General features: G+C 44.9%; 1 long non-coding RNA gene across 5 annotated transcripts in view; it reads left to right on the top strand.

Annotated features, from left to right (window-relative positions):
* The window catches only part of LOC310896693, a 51,428-nt gene extending 33,937 nt beyond the window's left edge, over nt 1-17,491 (top strand). Inside the window, exons 2-5 of one of the 5 annotated variants that reach the window (XR_014581748.1) lie at nt 2,829-2,944; nt 4,594-4,859; nt 8,310-10,016; nt 15,302-17,490. This is a non-coding gene — a long non-coding RNA (uncharacterized lncRNA). Of the gene's footprint in view, nt 1-2,828; nt 2,945-4,593; nt 4,860-8,309 lie in introns of all 5 variants that reach the window. The other 4 variants (XR_014581749.1, XR_014581750.1, XR_014581751.1 and 1 more) reach the window with 4 other exon arrangements.
* Nucleotides 17,492-19,140: the final 1,649 nt, after the last annotated feature.

A 19,140-nucleotide genomic window follows, 5' to 3' on the forward strand; every position in this document is an offset into this window, starting at 1 on the left:
TTCAGTCAATATCTAGAAACCCTCATCAGCACCTGATCAAAAGCAGCCGTTCCCGGGAAAATGAAAGAGGATTTTGTGAAATACTTCGTGTTGTCAGCGTTGTATACACAGTGGGTTATCTCCCTGCCTTTCTCTGTGAGCTGGCCAAGGGGCCAGCTGCAGATAACACGCGTGTTGCCTAATGTTCAGTGAGGTGGCTCTTTATGGGGACTCGCAGGCATGCTGTTAGGGCCCACGGCCTGCCATGGGCCTTTACAGAAAGACACTCCATTGGGCTGTGGGTGGTATGTGATTTGACTGCTAAAAGGACAAGTCCTACCGCTTAATGTCCCATTGACATTATGAATTGCCCCACGGAGTGATGTGGCCCAAATTTAATCTGTTCAATCTACTGTACCAAACTGGAAACTAGTGTTTTAGAATGAAACTGCTTTATTATCTCTGTGAAGCTTCAAGCACGATCATGTGGCTATGAAATGAATTAGTTGCACCCCTGCAGCATGCTGTGACAGGCTCTCCAAGCCAGATGTTTTGCGAGCAAAGAGGGACCTTAGGATTTTGGACCCACTCAGAGCAGCTATGAAAGTCATGGTTGGCCAATCTCACCAGGTCAATCTGTTGCAATGTAAATTTTTTATATTTTGCTGTGAGGCCACTGATCTTGAGATCAAATACAGCTTAGGAAAGTGCTATCTGAATGCAGGCAGCAGGTGATAAAATCCTTCCTGTTCTACTCTGTGAATATCAAGGTGCTGGGGAGATGATGAGTCAGTTTGGAAAATGGGGCCCCACTATCACCACCCCCCTTTTTGATGCAACGTAGCTACAGATGTGACCTCAAAGAGCCATGCTTTTCGGGGCTTGGATATGAATGACCTGTATCTCTGTATGGTCACAGAGATACAAAGCCTGAGAAGCAAGGATATAAACAGGATGTATCAGACTTCGGAGTGTCCCATGCCACCACACATCCAGATCAACACAAAGGGCCAGGGATTGGTGACAGCTCCTCTGACCTTCTACTGATGCCTCCTCAGAAAACATCTGACAACCCATTGTGAAGCGTGGCTTTGGGCAAGCTCACTTCACCGGAGAAGCTCCTTGCTGGTGCATGCTTAGATAAAAAACAGCCGCTGGACAAAACAAACAGCTCACAGGGCTCGTTGGCAGCAGCTGCATAGCTCATGTCTTTGCTTTGTGCATGACAGCACAGACTAGTGTCAGCATAAATTCAGCCAGGGGCACATTCAGACCTCTCGTGCACTCTTACCTGCCCAGATAGCTTTTCAAAGCATGCCAGCAGCAAAAGCTGATTATCAGCTTGAGTAGTGCTGTCTCTCCTCTTTGGCTCTAAACACCGGCCACAGCAGGAGCAAAACTGGCACCTTGAGTTTTATTTAGGAGGGGCTTCCCGATGGGTACTGCTCAGTCTCCAGGCAATCATCCCCTACTTCTTTTGGGCACATTCGAGAGCGCTTTGTGCTGTTTCTCTATAGGAACAACGTTTTCTCTCTGTTTCAAAAACATAATTAACATCTTGGTGACTTTTTTTGTGTGTCTGAAAAATTATTTCCCCCACACATTCATGCCTCTGAAATTAGACCCCATGGGCCCTGAATGGGAAAGCTCTTGCACACTTTCTCCTAAAGCAACTTTTCTGAAAACCTCCCATTATTGATAATTTCCAGAGTTGCTCTCTGTGTTGGAGTATCTGTTTTCTTTATTCCCTTTGGGACAGACTTCATTGCCATTACCACGCTGCAGTCGCTGAGGTCCCCATCTGTCGATGCTGAACCAGCCCAGCACCTGCATTTTGTGCCCCCCACATGCCGGAATCTGTGTACAGGGATGGGAAGGGGATGCTTGGCTGGCACCGTGGGGGAAGGACCACGCTGCTGAGCTGCGGCTGGGGAGTGCATCCTCCTGTGGACTCCCTGGGTTACTTTAAGCCATGGCTTCCCTACTGAAGACCCAGAGCTAAAGCACTTCTGCATATGTCTGTCTTATCAGGCATGGAAATTCTTCCTATGCTTCTAAACCCTTTGCAAAATATTCTGCCAAGCCCTGGGTTGTGCCCAGGGACTGGGATTTCATTCTTGGCTTCTCTTCACTCTGAAGAACTCTTTCACCTTCCTTCTTTTCCACCGAGAAATGTATTAATTTTCTTAACTTTTCTCTCTGCTTCTCTGCCTAAAATTAGACCGCCATTTTCCTTATCTCTGACCAGCTCTATGGTGCTATACTTTTCCATTTATTTTTTGCATTTTTTTTTATTTACCTTCTCTGTGATTTATTTCTGGAAAAACGTGGCTTGCAGAGAATGTTTACTAATGCTGGAAAAGAAGACAGGGCAAAGTACAAACTGGATTAATTCTTGCCTTCTTTACTGTGCACTTTTCAGGAATGGTCAGTTATTTGTCCTTCAGCCAAACCTGTTAAACTTTTCCAAGGCCTGGGGTCTGGATGTGGGTAGCCTGATGGCATTCAGTGTTGTTCCTGGCTTCAGAGGGGTAAGGCCGGTTGTACCTGAGCCCAAGCCTTGCCTAGCAGTTCTTTTCTGCATTTTTAGGCTTAAGCTGGCAATTAATGCTGTTATCCCCCCAGTCCGTCAGCACGCTTGTTGTGCAGAGAACATCACTGACTTGGAGCAGTCCCAGTCCTGGCCTGGGGGAGTGGATGGGGGAGAAGGAAATGGGCGCAGAGGAGGGGAGAGAGGCCAATCACCTCCAGCTTTTATGAAACTTATGCCCTGTAAAATACTGCAATTATATTGTTTTCTAAGTCCAGTGGGAACTGTTGTTTTTCATGCAATAAATATCTTCCTGCAGTGCTGGCAGCTGTAATATGGCAGCTCTGAAAACCTGAAAGTGAAACTCATTCCAGTAACTTGAGACTGATGCTAGTGACTTTCCATTAGCTAAGCTGAGAGAAACAATCAAAAAAGGTAAGTGATTTTGTTGTTTAAACTTCTTTCATTCTCCATTTTAGTAACCCCTTCCCTAGGGATAAAGCCCAAGACCTCACCAGCAGTGTTTTTGACAGCGTTTTGCTTGAATGATGCAGGAGGAACCACTAATGACCAGTAGACCCAATACCATAGTTTTTCTTAAGATTGATGCCCAATTTTTTATACTTCAAATGTTTTGAGGCAAGATGATGTAAGTAATCCTTCATTCTTTGAACACCAACAGTATTTTGTGATTCTGTGATTTTCTTTTCCCATCTTTCGGCTGGTTTGGGGTCTGGGATATACAGAATATTCTATTGATATTCTGTAGCACAATTCAAGTGGATAACATAATAATGAAAACCAGCATGCCTCAAGTGACAGGGTTAAGCTGAGGTCCTAATGCAGCAAAGCCTTTCTTAGCTCTCAGCAGAGCATCCCTAGAGTTGGGTGCTTCTTGGCACATATGGAAATGAATGTCCAGAGCATTTCGCTGTGAGATACTGAACCTAAGTCATGTGCACTGTTATAATTAAACCAATGCTATTTTGTATGAAAACATGTTTATGAATTATCTGTCATGGCTTGAATGACAAGATCTACAAGCTAGGTTTTCACATTTATTTTTTCACAGTGCAAAACATCTCTAGTTTGGTTCTACCTAGTACTTTCAGGTACATTAATAGGGTCCATGTGTACAAACAAGCCCATTAACATATGTTAGACCAGATGATAAAGGTGCAATACAAATGCAACCAGCTCCCTAGCATTCCTAGCACGTAGCAGCCCTAGCATGTAGCATTCCTTGGCAAAACTCTTACAGTGGTGCAGGTAATGTGGAGAGAGCTGTGACAATGTACAGAGCCTCCCTCCTCCTCCGTGAATGCTTTCCTCCACTGTTTGTTAAACCACATGGTTAATATTAATTAAAGAGGCAGACCTACTGGAATATAACCTCACATTTCCCAGTTAAAAGGGATCTATTTTCTCACTAAATCATTTTTCTCTGGTCGTGAACACCAACCATGTGCTACTGTTACCTGGGTGTCTGTGAGACATATCCATAGTTCTCATACTGTATCTTAGTTGACAAGCTGTGTATTGGCGCAGCTGATCCCAAATTAAACCTTTGGGTTTTGGTCCTCTGGGTCCTACAATTTAGGCACTGTAATTGAGTTCAAGATGTACTCAGATGAGAATAAAGTTTGCAGCAGAACTCTCCCTATTGCAAGAACCTTGCAAGTGCATTTATAATTATTAGTCCATTACCAGAGACATTAGCACAGACATGATAAAAGAGATTTATTTTATTTTCCTGCCAGCCCATGTGTGTGCCTTAATTGCATATCGAAGATACTCTTAGAATCCTCTCTTTCATGTAAATATACTCCATGGTTAGTAAATATTAATGCTGCTCTCTGGCTCCAGCTGTGAGAAGATTTTATTGTTGTGTTAGAGGTTTTGATTAGCCTCCAAAAGGTTTCACAGTGTCTACTCTGTTTATCTGAAACATACAGAACTGCTGCAGGCAAGGGTTGCTACAAAGAAAATCGTACACTTTCTCCCATTGTTTTTAATTTTCTCTGTGCAAGTATAATTATTTCTGCCTGTTTAATGCTTCAGCATCATCCTCTGTGCAATTCCAGAGACACGGAAGAAGCTGCCTGGTACCTTTTCGTTCCAGTTTTCAGCAGACGATGCTGAAGTAAAAGAAACATATGTCACGTCTTCCCATTATTCTGCCTAACTGTCACGGCGATTTACCCACGAGCTGACGTGATAGCCATAGAGGGAAACGGAGCAAGACCTTTTGCATAACTCAGGGCTCGAGGAAATCCTAGACGCAGACGTGAGGGGGCAGCTCGGTGCCCGCCGGTCAGCACCGCGGGGCTCTCCCTGCTGAGATCAGCTGGTGAGTTGGGTGGCCTGTCTTGACCTCTCCTTACCCAGCTGAAGGAATGAAACCCTGCTCAGCTGTCCCTGCCATATCCCTTACAGCAGGCAACGTCTTTCCTGCGGAGTCATCCGAGTTGCTGGGTGCTGGGTTGGTGTCCACCCATAAGAGCTGGTTGGTGTCCACCTGTGGGGCTGGTGTCCACCCCACACAGGGACCCTGGTGCTGCTGTGCCCATACAAATGCAGCTCTTGGCAACTCCAGGTGCACCACGGGGCTCCCAAGTTTTTGCAGTGAGTGGGTTATCCTGAATTCTGCATTGCAAAGAGCAGAAAAACTGGTGTTGCACCCCTCCTGGCTTCTATGAGGGCACAAACTCAGACCATCATGCAGACAGGCCACTTGGTGGTAACAACTTGTATTTACTGGTGACTAGGTCTGGACTGAGGCAGTTGTCCAGAACTGAATTGCCAGTCCCCAGTGTACTCAAGTCCCCTTTAACCTGTCGGATGTTCATCCCACAGGCTTTTTGTCTTTTCAGAAATCAGTGGCGTATTGGTGGGGCTGATCTCTGTTAGGAACACTGCTCTCACGTGGAGGTCACCAGCATCTCTAACATCCATGTCTGCTTTACATAAGCCTTCAATATAAAACCACAATAGCTTTGCATGCTGAAGGGCAAGTCTTTTTTGTTATGCAGGCATTACCACATTTTCAGCTGATCTTTTAAGTGGTTCCTAATAAAATTATTAGGCGACTGGAAAATCTTCAGTAACATTTTTAAATGCAATCCAGCTTCACAATAATAAACTCAGCTTTTAACAACCCTCGTTTATAACAATTCCAACAGCAAGAACTAATTTTCTCTTTGGTAATGAGGACTATTAGAATGACTGTTCACACAGAGCTGACCTGGATTCAATAGTCATGCTTTTTGCTATTTTCACAGCACGCTGTGTTTAGCATGTAAAAATGTACAGCTTTCTGTCTTTAGAAATTGTTTAGAAACTCCTCTCTTTAGAAATTGTTTAAAGGTTGCTAAAATGAAAGCACAGAAGTAAAATACAGCGATGTCCTATGCAAATAACAGGTTTATTCGTTATTCTGATCCAGAAAATTGCTGAACCCCGCTATGATGTGTACTTTCACAAAGGGAGCATTCATCTCATTCCCACCGGGGTTTGTTATGGTGAGATTACTCCACTTCAGCTTTCAGTGTGGGGAAAGGACACGATTATTTTAGTGTTAATAGTATTTATCATTCCACGGGCTCTAGCTTGCAGAGCTGGAAGATATTGTCTCCTGAAAGCCCCGGTGAAACTCAGATTACTTCCGATGTAGCGAGGTGGTCGAGCAGATCCCACCAAGCCTTGTCCATCAGAACTGGCAGCGTCCTGCTCCTCACAGCCCCTCCGCACAGGGCCAGGGTCACCACGGTCTCTCTGCTGCTCTTCCCCAGTGACCTGCTGGTGGCTCAGGAGCGAGGCCGAGCTGGCTGGGAGCTGCAGGACCATGCTGGTGCTCCTCATCCAGGTCTCACCTCCCATACTTCAGCCAGCTGTGTGCACACGTCCTTCACTGAGCCTCCAGCAGTTCTCAGGGAAGGGCCCTGCACGTACCTTCCTTCTGCTGAGCGGGACATCTCATCCAGGAAAAGGTAAGTTTGGTCCTATTGCCCTCTTGTGGCTGCCCAAAAGAGGCTACAGTAGAGTCTCACCGGCTGTCATTTGCAGAAGTGGCACCTGCTAACATAACTTTCCTATAGGCTGAAAGCAGTGCCGGGCCCCTAGGTGTAGCTGTGCAGGGTAAGCTGGTGCACCAGCCATGGGACCGTGATGTTTCTGAAAGGGACATGGGGGTACGGCACTGTGACAGCAGGAGACCAGGCATGAGGACATCTCAGACCAAACCTTCCTCCCCTCTTCTTCCACCACCCTTGCCTTTGCCTTGTGCCTATTTTTCAGCCGCATGGGAAAACCCCCTTGGTGTGGTTTGGCAGCATGCCCTGCTGCTCTCCCATTCAAAGGTGGCCGCTAAAAACACGCCGGCAGCCCTAGCAGGAAACCCTTTCCTTACCGTGTGTCCTGGACCCCATAAGTTTACAATAGGGTGTATGGGAGTAGCACTTCTCTCCCTGTAGGATGGTGACGTATGTGCAGAGCTTGGAGAGGATGCATCCAGTGCCTCTGGTGTTCTGACAGGTGTTAAAAGCTGAAAAACCATGCCCAGGAGGTTACAAAATAGTTTTAAGAAGAGAAGGGGATCGTTTTGAAGGGTTTCACAAAAACAAGGATTAGAATCAAACTGTGATGAAAGAGAGCAAAACAAGAAAATGAACACTGCACCTCTCCCAAAGCCTGAACTGCCGTCCATCCATGCACGAGAATCCTGGGTTCAAGTGCAACCGAGCTGCTTTCTCTCTGCTGCTCCTTCCATCAAGCCCTAGTGCTTCTGCTGGTGCTTACACCTATGGGTAGCCTGAAAATTTACTCTTAAAAGACACAGCAATAAAAATCAAAGCAGGCTTGTACGCAAGTTAAATCTTCTGATAAGGAGAGGTAATGTTATTTGTTTTCAGTCAAACAAGGGCAATAAAAGCCAAGATGTTTAATGAAACCCCACCTGGTGTATATTGGCCTTGACACAGTATTTTTATTCAACATAGCCTGCACTTAATGGAAATCCTTGGCAAACAGCCCGAGCCAGGGCTATAATGTTTGTAAAATAGCTGTTGCTTTCAGCGTGATTTTCCCCAGCGAAAGCCACGCGAATAAAAAAGCGAAGATTCAGTAACAGTGTAATTGTGTCACATAAAGGCCACCCCGGGGGGAAGCCATCTGAAGTTTTAATGTTTTAAAATGAGTACTGAATTCACTCATCTTTGGTAACGAAGGCGGCTCCCGCTCCCGGGCGCAGCTGTGCGAGCGCACCGAAGGGCTGCCGAAGGAGAGCAGAACGAACGCCATTTGCAAGTCAAGTGCCTTTAGACCCCAGATGCTGCTGCCTCATAGCCGCTTGCCTGCAGTTCTGTGGCCTTGACGAAGAATAAAAGTTTTCCCTCCAGCACCAGCGCTCGCCTGTGACCACCGAAGGCCTGGCTCCGATCTCTCGCTCACGCGGGTGATGGCCCTCCTCAAGGCAGCAGAGGAGCAGGTTGGCGCCAAGCCAGTGAAATGACCCCAAGTCAGGCTGGATTTGAAAAGGGGCCGTCACGTACTGCTTGCTAAAATAAACACATCCAGCTTTGGTAGGACAGAGCTGGAGCTTCAGAGCCTCCCAAGCTTGTCCCCAGGGTCTGCCCACGCCTGGGCTCCCCTCCTGGTGGTCAGGAGCACCCCAGGGCCACCTCACACTTTCTGGGCTCTTGGTCTACTCCTCTTCCATTTGGTGCTCGACCACAAACAGCTACAGGTAGCACACACCATATATATATAGTTTATGAAGAAATTAACTGTTTTTCATCAACAGCACAGCCACCCTCTTGCTGTGTCTCCAGTTACTGCTGTTCCCTTGGGTCTCCAGACGCTAACCCAGCCTCTGTGTCCAGTCCTGGATGACATCTCAGTTTGTAACTCTTCTGACCCTAACAACCCTTTCTGGAAGCTGCAGAACCAGTTAAGCTCTCAGAATAACACCCTACAGCATTAATTTCCATTCATTAGCATTTTTTTTTTATCGTCTGTTTTTACCGACCACTACTCATTCAGGTATTCTTCGTGTCAAGGTGAGCACCAGCACCTTTCAGCATGTAGACAGGGCTTACGGCGGGTCCTGGGAGAGGCAAGCATATGTGCTGAGGGGAAAATAGGCTACCGACCGAGCCATGTCACCCTCTCAAATAAAGGCAGAGGGTAACAGCATTTCCTAGCTAACCTCAGGAGTAGTCTCCATAGAGATCAGCAGGCTAAGCATGAGGTGGAATTTGTCTGAGAGGAAAATCTCTCTGAGTGGGGATTTTGGTGAAGAGAAGCTTTCAGTCATCTCCTCTGTGATGCTGCCTGTGTATGGCTGCCTTGCTATGCCCAGCTGCTTCACTGCTTTACTACTCAAAGCTGGCAAATTTGGCATATTTTTAGGGGATGCTTACCTTAGGGGATGCTTACCTTAGGGCATGCTTTGTGATCATCTGGCCTCGGTCATGCCCACAGCTGAGAGATTTTAACATGACTTTAAGAAAAACATGGAGCTCAGATACTGACGTTTTAAGCTAGCAAAAGTAGTAAGGCATTTATTTTCAGGGCAAAGTTGTTATATTGAACTTAAAAAGGACAGAAGCTGCTGTCTGTCAGACAGGCCAGGCTTCCCCAAGCGTGCCTGGAGCATCAGATGATGTGGAGGGGGAACAACTGGTGTTTTCTGCAGCAGTGGTTAGAGCCCATGTGTGATTTTGTTGTATCCTTTTGAACATGAGCTCTGCGTGATACAGAGCATTTAGTGAGGATTCATGGGCCACCATGGACCAAAAGATTACTGATGAGGAATCTGGAGATAGGCAATTAATGTTTTATTATCTGTGCTCTTAAGATAATGGCTGTGTCTTCTTCATACTTGTACAGCTCCTAGCATAATGGGGTCTTGTTTCTCTCTGTGACACTTTTTCCTTGTTCCTTTTTCACAACCCCCCCTCAATAACCCAGCCAAATGTAAATAGCTAAGAGAAAAGTGACCTTTCTCCTGATATCCCTCTGTGCATGGAGAGTGTCAGCAGTGCCTGGTGTCCTCTTTCAGCTGAGTTCGGTGGGAGCTGTTCAGCTGGTTTCACAAGAAGCAAAAGGAGGCTCTTTGGTCAGCCCGAAAGTCCATCCTTTCCACACTGGACAGGAACTGAGGGGTCCCCATTTGGTGGACGCGAGGACCTGTCCTCCCTGGCAGCTTCCACCAGGCCCTGGATCTGCCACTGGCCTTGTATGTGCACAGCCAAGCAAGAGGGCACTTGGCCACTCCTGGCTCATGGGTCTTCTTCATGCTCCTGACGTGTTGGAAAGGGTAAAGACAGATCCCTCTCCCTCACCTCCAGTTGTGTTTTTCTGCTTCTGAGGAACAGATTCACGAGGTGACCCCAGGCATATGCTTGGATGAGTGAGACGTCAAAGGTGGAGTTTGCCACCACAGTGACCTTCTCCTGGTAGCCCAAGCCATTACTGATCCACACCAAATGCTACGAGTGAGGCACAGGTACGTTTCAGGGTACCCTTGGAGGTCCGGGCCAGCCAAGCTTTCCACGTTGCAAGTGCTGCATACTCATGCTTCTCCCATTCCTGCTGCTGAGCCCCATGGGAAGATTAGCCTAAACTCGCTTTGGTTGGGTCACTTCACAATTTGAACACAGTAACTCCTGCCTGGGCACGTGCCCTGCCCTTCTCTATCCATGAGGGGCATATTAGTGCTAAAAATCCTTGAGTTATTTGCACTTCCTAGCCCCAATAAGCCTTCAAATCAAATAATAGTTCCTCTTTTCATTTTTTTATTATTTTATTTTATTTTGTTTTGTTTTTTTTGTTTTTCTTTATATTTGGAGAAAAAAAAAAAAGAGTGTTTTGGTTTATGTGGGTATGAATAATACCTTTTTCACAGTCACATTTGTTTCCTCTGTTTAATTTCTCTGAGATGACTAATTGTTTCAAGAGCTTCATTCCCAGAGCAAAACAAACAAATAAACCCCCTGTGTTACACCCTCCCCAGCTTTCACTAATCCAAATAAAGACAAAATATATTTTGCCCTCCGTAGCTGTAAGTTTTCTCTTCCATCAGACTTTATGTTTGAAACAGATAAGGTTTTCTTTACATAAGCAATTACCTAGCTATCTCTTTTTGGACACATCTGAATTAACCGTCATCCTAAGCTAAGATCAGAGGCATAGGTAGCAAAACTGAACGCAAGTTCAGCAAAGTAGAAATTTCAGTTCAGGAGACAGTTATGAATTCAGACTTTATTAAATTAAAAAGAAAAATTCTCTTGGGATCCAGTAGTCTTCAGGGGAAATATCTTCAAGACATTTTTATTTGTCTATAGGTTTTCATTCCCATTGGCATCACTGTAAGGCAAAGCAGGCTAAGAAAAATGCCTTGTTTTTTAAGGGTGTTCCATAGGTGTCTGCTTTGGTAGCAGGATGTGTATTCATTATTTACGATGCGAAGGGTTGTCTCCCTGATGAATTTCTCTTTAGTTCATAAAACCTAGCATTTCCTTCCTTGTGGTGTTGACCCAGCTTCCTAAATTAATTTTTTTGATCTCCACCATGTTTTCCAGACACCACAAGCACTCACAGAGATGCTGTTGAAACGTGATCGGTCTGCAGCAGGCACTGAGATCCTGGGGGTGATAGAGTGGGACATCAGCCCAGAGCAGGCGGCAGGGCCACCTGCCTGCCCCCATAACCCTTTCATGGCACGAGCTCACCAGTGCCATGGTGGGAGTGCTGGTGCATGAACAGAAGAGACAGCCAGATACCTGAATTTTAGACAGCCAGACTTAGGGGAAAACGAATCCTGCCCTGGTGATTAAACTACTTTCATGTGAACCACACTGGTATTTTGAAATAAAACCACTGGGTTTCTGGGACTTTCATGCACAAGGAAGCAGCAGGATTAAGGGGGGCTTGTGGTCCAGTGAAATAATCCATATAATTCGCGTTATCTCATTCCTCCTCCCCTTTTAATTTTTTTTTTTTAACTTTTTGTTAAGTCAGTGACAGCCATTTCCCAGGTGCTTTCAGCAGCAGTGAGGAAGTATATTGGTGCTGAACTTCATCAGGCTGCTGCAACCACATTTATATTCATGCAGCGACTTCAGAGCCAGGCTCCTGAGGAGTGTGAGACTAAACCAAGCAGACACTTCTCTCAGACTTGTTTCTGCAGTAGCTTGTGAAGGAAATGGATTTGAGACTCAATACCGCTGCTTTACGGCCATGTGTGTCAGCAGTGTCCCAGCAGAGCTGATAGCTGTGATGAATTAACTAATGACTTATAATAATGAATAACAATGAATTAACTATTACTGAAAAAGCACATGCAGTGGGATATAAGCTACTTTCTGAAATGGGTGATGTGATTTTTGAATTCACGTACTATGGACTTCAGTGCTTCCCATTGCTCTGTTCATTTTGAGGAGCCCAGTTACTCTTCTAGTTAATTGAAACGTTTCAGTGACCATTGGGAGTGAAAATACAGATCTCTTTCAGCATATTCTGTGTAGCTGGAGAATGATCAGAAGATGGAAAGGTGGATGGAGGCTGATGAGGGGTGTCTGCCTTATACCACAGTTGCTTCCTGTGTGTTTTATGATCTAAGAGCAGGGAGTGAGGGTCCCTTGCCAAAGCATATGGCAGAAAAAGGCATTTGGCAGAGCAAGTGTCTCTAGGAAACTGTTCCGGGTCTAAGAGCACTGTGTCTCTAGCCAGAAGCCATATGTCAGCTTGTTGCTTGACTGGTTTTGTATTGGACATGACTCATCAAAACTTCCCATAAACTAGCGTGTAACTGCAATAGCAGTAAGCTAGCTTCACACTTCGTGGGGCACTGTGGTAGGTTTAATTAATCATGCTTTAGTGTTTGATGAGTAGAACTGCAAGGACAGTATGATTTACTTTTTGGTACATAGCACTAGGTAAGAAAATTAAAATGTGTAAGAAGTAAAAATATTGGACAAATCCAGAGCTGAGCAAGGCTAAAAAAGCTGCTTAAGATGGTGAAGGGAAGTTTGTGCTTGCACAGAAAGCTGTCTGTGCTTGCCCCCCAGCTGAAAACTTTGGCTTTCCATTTCCAAGTCACCTCTTTGTACACTGGTGAGGATTCAAGGAAACCCCAAAACTCCCAAAATGTAAAAAATATTGCTGTTTCCAGAGGGGAAGAGTGTCTTGGTTTTCATCAGGGAAACAAGCAAGAAGGCAAGAGCTCCTGTGCTTCTCAGACAGGAGCATCACGAGGGGCTGGCTCTGCACGAGCCACTGATGAGGGAGGGCACAAGCCAGCCCCAAAGCCCCCAGAACAGCACAGCACCCTGAAAGTCAGGCTGCTTGATGCACGGCCTTGGCATAGCACTGTGTGAAAGCAGAGGGAGAGCACTGCAGGTGCAGCAGCTGCTTTTCAAGGATATTCATCCATTTCCAGTGTGTATGGGGATGCACGCTCTCTCCATTTTCACAGAATCACAGAACTGTAGGGGTTGGAAGGGACCTCGAAAGATCATCGGGTCCAACCCCCCTGCCAAAGCAGGTTCCCTAGAGCAGGCTGCCCAGGTAGGCGTCCAGATGGGCCTTGAATATCTCCAGATATTTTAGTAAAGTTGTGTTCAGGTTAAAGCAGTGTAAAGTGCCAGGTGATTTTTGATAAAAAGTGATGCACAGGAATTCTAACATGATAGACCGCGTATCAGCCTGCGACAGATATACAGCGTAGGCAAGCCTTAGGTCAGAGATAGTACTTCTGGGAGTAGAGAAGTGCTGCAACTAGCCAAGCACTAGTGATAACAGAAGTTGAAATTTTCACATATGGAAATCTCCGGAAATATTAAACGGGGTGCCTGAGCAAATCCATAGGAAATTCTACAGATTTATGAATATTATTATCTGTGAACTTAAATTACACTGACATTTAAAATGAACAGAAATGGCACTTTAATTGCACTGTAGCCACACTTTTATTGCATATATTTTAATACATTAGAAAGTAGTTAGAGCTGTACTGTACTGTATAGGGTCAGCCCAGGCAATTAGACTTTAAAAATGTGGAAATAAAAAGATCTCAGAGCTCCCACTCAACTAAGGAGAACTGGCTCTGTGGTTCTTTCTCAGTATCACAGAGCAGCAAAAAGAAATCTCCCAGCTTTTTGAAATTGTCCAAGGTGCTCCAGGGCCATGGGTCCTATGCCCACTTGCATGAAACTGCCTGTGGGCTTTGGGTAGATGCACTCTTCTGCAATGCTATTCCAAAATAGACAGTGTTTACAAGCACGACTTTGCATAACCCTACATAATCATGCACGTTGGTGTAGAAAGGGTCTCAAACCAGACCCTGAAATATCTGAGATGCTTCCACTGGAGCTAATGGGCTGGATGTCACTTCAGACCCATTGAGGCAGCTTCTGGGTCTGACATTGCCTATCTACTTGGCCGTGGTAGAAATCAGGCTCCTGCTGTGCTTTCATTTTTGCGGAGAGTGCTGCCATATGGGGTCTGATATTGCACCTCTTCCCTGCAATCTTTTTTCTTGTTTGTGTAAAGTCATTAGCAAGGAATTATAAAGAAAAAAAAAGAGTTCTGCTCTTTCACAAACCCTCAGAAGATATGTTCTGTTAGTGTTTCTTCCAGCTGCTCTGGCAAAGGAACAAATAAAGCCAATGTTAAACATCCAGCAATATCAGAATTTCATCCCAAATCTTCTTGGTTCAGGCACTGAAAAACTTCATGCAGTTCTTCAGTTTTTATGTGTCTCTAGGCAAGTGACTCAGTGGTCTCTATTCAGCTGTGCAATATTAATGACTGCGAAGCAGTGTTCTCAGCCTCAGCTCTGCAGCTGTAAAGCCATACTAGTCCCTAATGCATAAATGTTATTTGCGATATAGGGGTAGGCTTGACTACAGAAGAAGGCTTCCTGGTGCAAAACTTTCAGAAATGGAAACCAATGGTTTGTGCAGCTTCTGCACTTACAGGCTAAGACTTTGGGCATTTGAAATGGAGCGTTGCACGCTCCTCTGGGTACAATATTTTTTTGTTCCTTGTCCCACACATCCATCTGGTGCCTTGAATACACAAATCTGAGTTCAGCTCTCATGTTTGACAACTGCACAAATGTATCCTCTACTTTGACTGAGTAAGCAATCACATTGACACTGCAGATCCTATGCACTGATATGCATATATCATATGATATCTTTCTGGTAGAAAGGATCTGAAATGAGTGCATTTGCTGGACTTTTAAAAAACAAATTGCTACTGTAATTTTAACTTGGGAAATATTTACGTAAGAGAGATTCTGACTACCAAAAAGTATCTTCCTAGGAGGATTTTTCTCTCCATGATTCACTGCTTGCTTAGGCAAGGGTTGTTGTCATGCCCTGCCACTGTGTTGCTTCAAGATCCCTTTTCAGTGGGTTAAGTCTGTGTGTCACTATTTCCAAAACACTGTTCCTCATCCCACAGATGTGACCTGCATTCTTTGTTTCTAAAGATGTTTGGGATTTGCATTTTGGCAATTAAAATCTATGCGTCTCAGATGAATCCAAATTACAAAATGAGCCAGATCCCTTTGATATATTTGCCTTGCTATTATTTAGTATGCTACTGTTTGTATCACCTGTAAACATCAGTGATCATAGCTTTAGAATTTCTTCTTTTAGATTAAAATGCTAGATGCTATTCTTTGCTCTAAAGAGATGCTATGATGATGCCATAAGTCTGTTCTGTGTTCCCACTGATGACTTGGATGATGGACTAGAATATGTATGTTTGCTAAATTTGTAGGTGATATGAACCTGGGAGGGACTGCTAACATGCTAAAAGAAAGGACTGGAAATTCAAAACAGTCCTCCCAAATGGAAGGTATGATCTGAAAATAAAAAGAATGGTTTCAACCAGTAAAAGTACAAGGTAGCATACTTGGGTAGAAATAACCATCTATAGAAACACCTAATTTTGAATACTTGGTTTTCAGAAAATCTGCAGAAAAGACTGGATTTTTCAATGGATTGCAGGCTCAATATGCCAACACTGTCTACATAATGAAAAAAAAAAAAAAACGAGGTAAATGTTACAGTGGGGAATATAGACATCTGTTTAGCTTGCAACATAAATTAAATATTCCTCCTGATCTGGTCAGCACTAGTATGTCTTCTGCTGGAGCTCTGTGTTTCAGATGCTGTACTTCTAAGAAAATGTGAATCAGCTGGAGGGAGTGCAGAGGAGAACAACAATGTTGACTGATCTCAAAAACATGGGCTCCACAGAAAGACAAGACTTACTGGGTCAGCAGAGTCTGAAAAATGAAGGAGTGATAACAGCCTTCCAATTTGTAAAGCTATCCCTAAAGAGAAAGAGAATAACCTCTTTCCCTATCCATAGGACAAGAAGTACAGAGCTTAAATTGCAGCTACTAGAGGTTTTTAAAATCACGTTAAAAAAGAATTTGTCGGGGCTGGTAAAAGTGTCGTTTGACCTCACCTTGGAATGAGTGTGATTTGGATGACCTCTGAACTTCCTTCTGGTCCTCTTTTGCTACATCACAACCACTGACATAAAGACCTATTGCTGATATATTTTGCTATATTTGATAACATACTGAGTTTTGGAATCACAGACAAGCTTTGCTAAATGCCTTTAGAAATTGCCATTGGATTCTAGTGTAAGGATATGTGGAGTGTGAGGCTGTTTATTCCTTGAAGAAAAAATTGTCTGACTAAGGTATTCACAAAAAAAAAAAATAATCAGGGAAACAAAGGAGGAGGGGGAAGAAAAACCATTTACAATCAGAGAACCTGATCAATTGGTGGAAACAAAGACAATGACCAGTTACAGTTGTGCTAACGGATAAGAGAGGGAATGTGGGGACGTTTATTTCAGAAAGGCTGTCTGAATGAGGATTTCTAAATTGGGATAAGAAGAAAATGAAGGCCAAGCAATAAGCAAAATGCAGAGACACAGACCTGACAAAGCAATAACGGAGGCAATGCCAAGAAACAAACTTCCCAGTCGCACTGGTTGATGGGCTATCAAACTACAGGAAACACTTCCAGGAAGGTCAGCCTGGACTTTGCGTCTGATAAGACTGTGAACCACATGGACAAGGATCATGGGCCTGGACTGGGAGAGTGCAGAAACGGCAGAGCTCTGCAAATCCATGGGGGTGTGCAGGGGAAGGGGGAACAAAGATGGGAATAGGTACAAAAGGGTTTAAAAGGGCCAGCTGCATGTAAAATGGGGCTGGTCAGTATGCTTGTCTGGCTGAGCACTGCGCTTGATCACTGCAGCCTGTCCTGTCTTCTTATTTTTTTCCCATTAAATCTTTTCTTAATTCTCCCCCTCTGTATTTGCACTCTCTCTCCCGTGTGTGTGTGCTCTGTGAGGCAGGCCTGGGATCTGGGCAGGAGTGCTGGACGGACAGAGGGGCCATGACAGGACTGGAGGGATCTGGGAATGTTCATGTGCTTGTGAACCTAGACGGTGCTGTGTGTGTGTCTGCACTAATGAATTTCTGCCTCTACCAGCTGGAGAGGAGGAAGGGGTCTCAGCTGCCTGTGTTTGTGTGTGAGTCCTGTGTCTAAGTGCTGCTGGAAGCAGCCCTTTGCTGGGCAGCCTGTGTGACCGGTCATGTCAGCGTCCTGTCTCTGCATGTGTGCCTTTATATGTGCTCAGCTTTGCAACTATCGAACCTGCAAAGGAGAAAGCTGCAGCTGCATTCCTGAGCCTGGGCAGGGGCCATGGGTCCCAGACCCCGAGCTGAGGCCCAGCGGATGGACAGGAGCGGCCCCAGGCCGGAGTGGCTGGAGGGGGCCATCTTTGTTCTTCACCTCACACATTCACACGGTGTTGGTAAACCTGTAACTCTAAACACCTTAAATAAAATGAATACTTCCAGAACTATTGTGTATCAGGTCTTTTTTTTTTTTTTCCTTTTGACTTGGACTTTATCTACTGTAATTTCAGGGAAACCTCTCTGGATTTCATAGGACAGAGGCCAAGTTCACTTCTGTTTGGCACCTGCATGTGTGCTTCCTTCTCAAAGTAGCCATCATGCCTGATTTGCACCTGCTACCTTATTCTGGGGCTTATGAAATCCTGTGTAAAAATTTCTATACTCAGAGGCAGCAGAGGACAGGGAGATGTGAAAAGTGGGATACCCCAGCTGCAGAAAGCACACAGGCAGGTTCAACCTGACAATTTCTTTGGCTCAGACTTCTTGGTTCTGCCTCAGGAAGCACAGAAGCCGTATTGGTTTCTCTCCAAGCACAAGGTGCTGATGCCCCTCAAACACAACATGGTATCTCTGTTCCCATGGTGGTTTGTTAGTAGTTGTTTCCACACAGCTGGACTGCGGTCCAGAGTTTGCCCTCAAACCGGCTTTGCTTGACCAGACATTGCCACTCTTGAGGTGCATTAACCTAAAACATTAGGTGGGATATGAACATTTTGAGGGCACCTGCGTCTGTTTCTTACTTATTCGCTCCCCTGCTGTGTTTGCCAGCTCCTCGGAAGTGAGTCGTTTCAGGTATGCCTGTTAAATTGACAGTGACTGACATTTATTGCTGGCACCCAGGGATTCCCTGTCATTTGACAACTAGAGGGACCTGTCTAAAAATCATACTTTTCACTTGCACCTTCCCATCCAACCCTTCCTTCAGCCAGTATTTTCTAATATGATCAAAGCATTTCCCCGTCACATACTCTCTCTTCACTTTGTCGCTTGTGGGGTCTGATGAATCGCCCTCGTTATTATTCTGCATCTGCAGGTCAGCCAGCCACAACACAGTGCCAGCATAACGGTGACAACTGAATTATAACAATTTCTCAGCTTTCTTTGCAGCGCGGATATAATATTTATGGCACTATTAATGCACAGCGCTGTCAGGATATTTAAAAGGAGAGTAACTCACCTCTCCCTGTCACACACGCATGTCCTTCATGTTTCAGAAGTGTTAGGAGAATCCTTATCAATTTTTCTTTCTTAATAGTCTCTGCTGTGAAGCCCAAGTCAAAAATGGCAGGCTCCAGCACCAGAGGGCCTGATGGATCTTTCTGTGGAGACAGCCAGGATAAAACTTTCAGTTGTGCTGCTTACAAAAGTGACTTAGCCTTCAGGCCATAGAGAACTGTAAGCACTTTTCCCCTTTATCTCCTGAGTTACGCAGAATTTAAGCTTCTACATATCTTTCTGTATTTGTCCCATAATGTTGCAGGACACCCGGTACTTGGCAAAACCAATACGTGGTGCAAAACTCACTCTGCTGAGTCAAAGAGACCAAATGATGCTGACAGACATGCTGGGTTGGATGTCAGCTGTCTCCCCAGGGCCAGTCCTGGAGCTGGCATCAACACTGCAATTGTGTGCTCTGGCTACATTAGCAGAAATATGACTGATTGCCCTTGACCACAAGCGATTTGGAGCGTATTTGTGCTGTCAAGGGATGGGAAAGCACAGACATTTGGCATGAAAGAATATGGCAACTCAACTTTTAGCTTCAACCACTTTTGAAATAAGACATAGACCTTGCTAACACAAAAAAACTCTTCACATTTATAACCAGATGTGCAAACCACTCCTATGGCCAGTGAAGATAAACCAGAAAAAAAAAGATTTTATTTTGCTA

The sequence above is a fragment of the Anser anser genome (assembly GCF_964211835.1).
Source record: "Anser anser genome assembly, chromosome: 3".
NCBI classification, from domain to species: Eukaryota; Metazoa; Chordata; class Aves; order Anseriformes; family Anatidae; genus Anser; species Anser anser.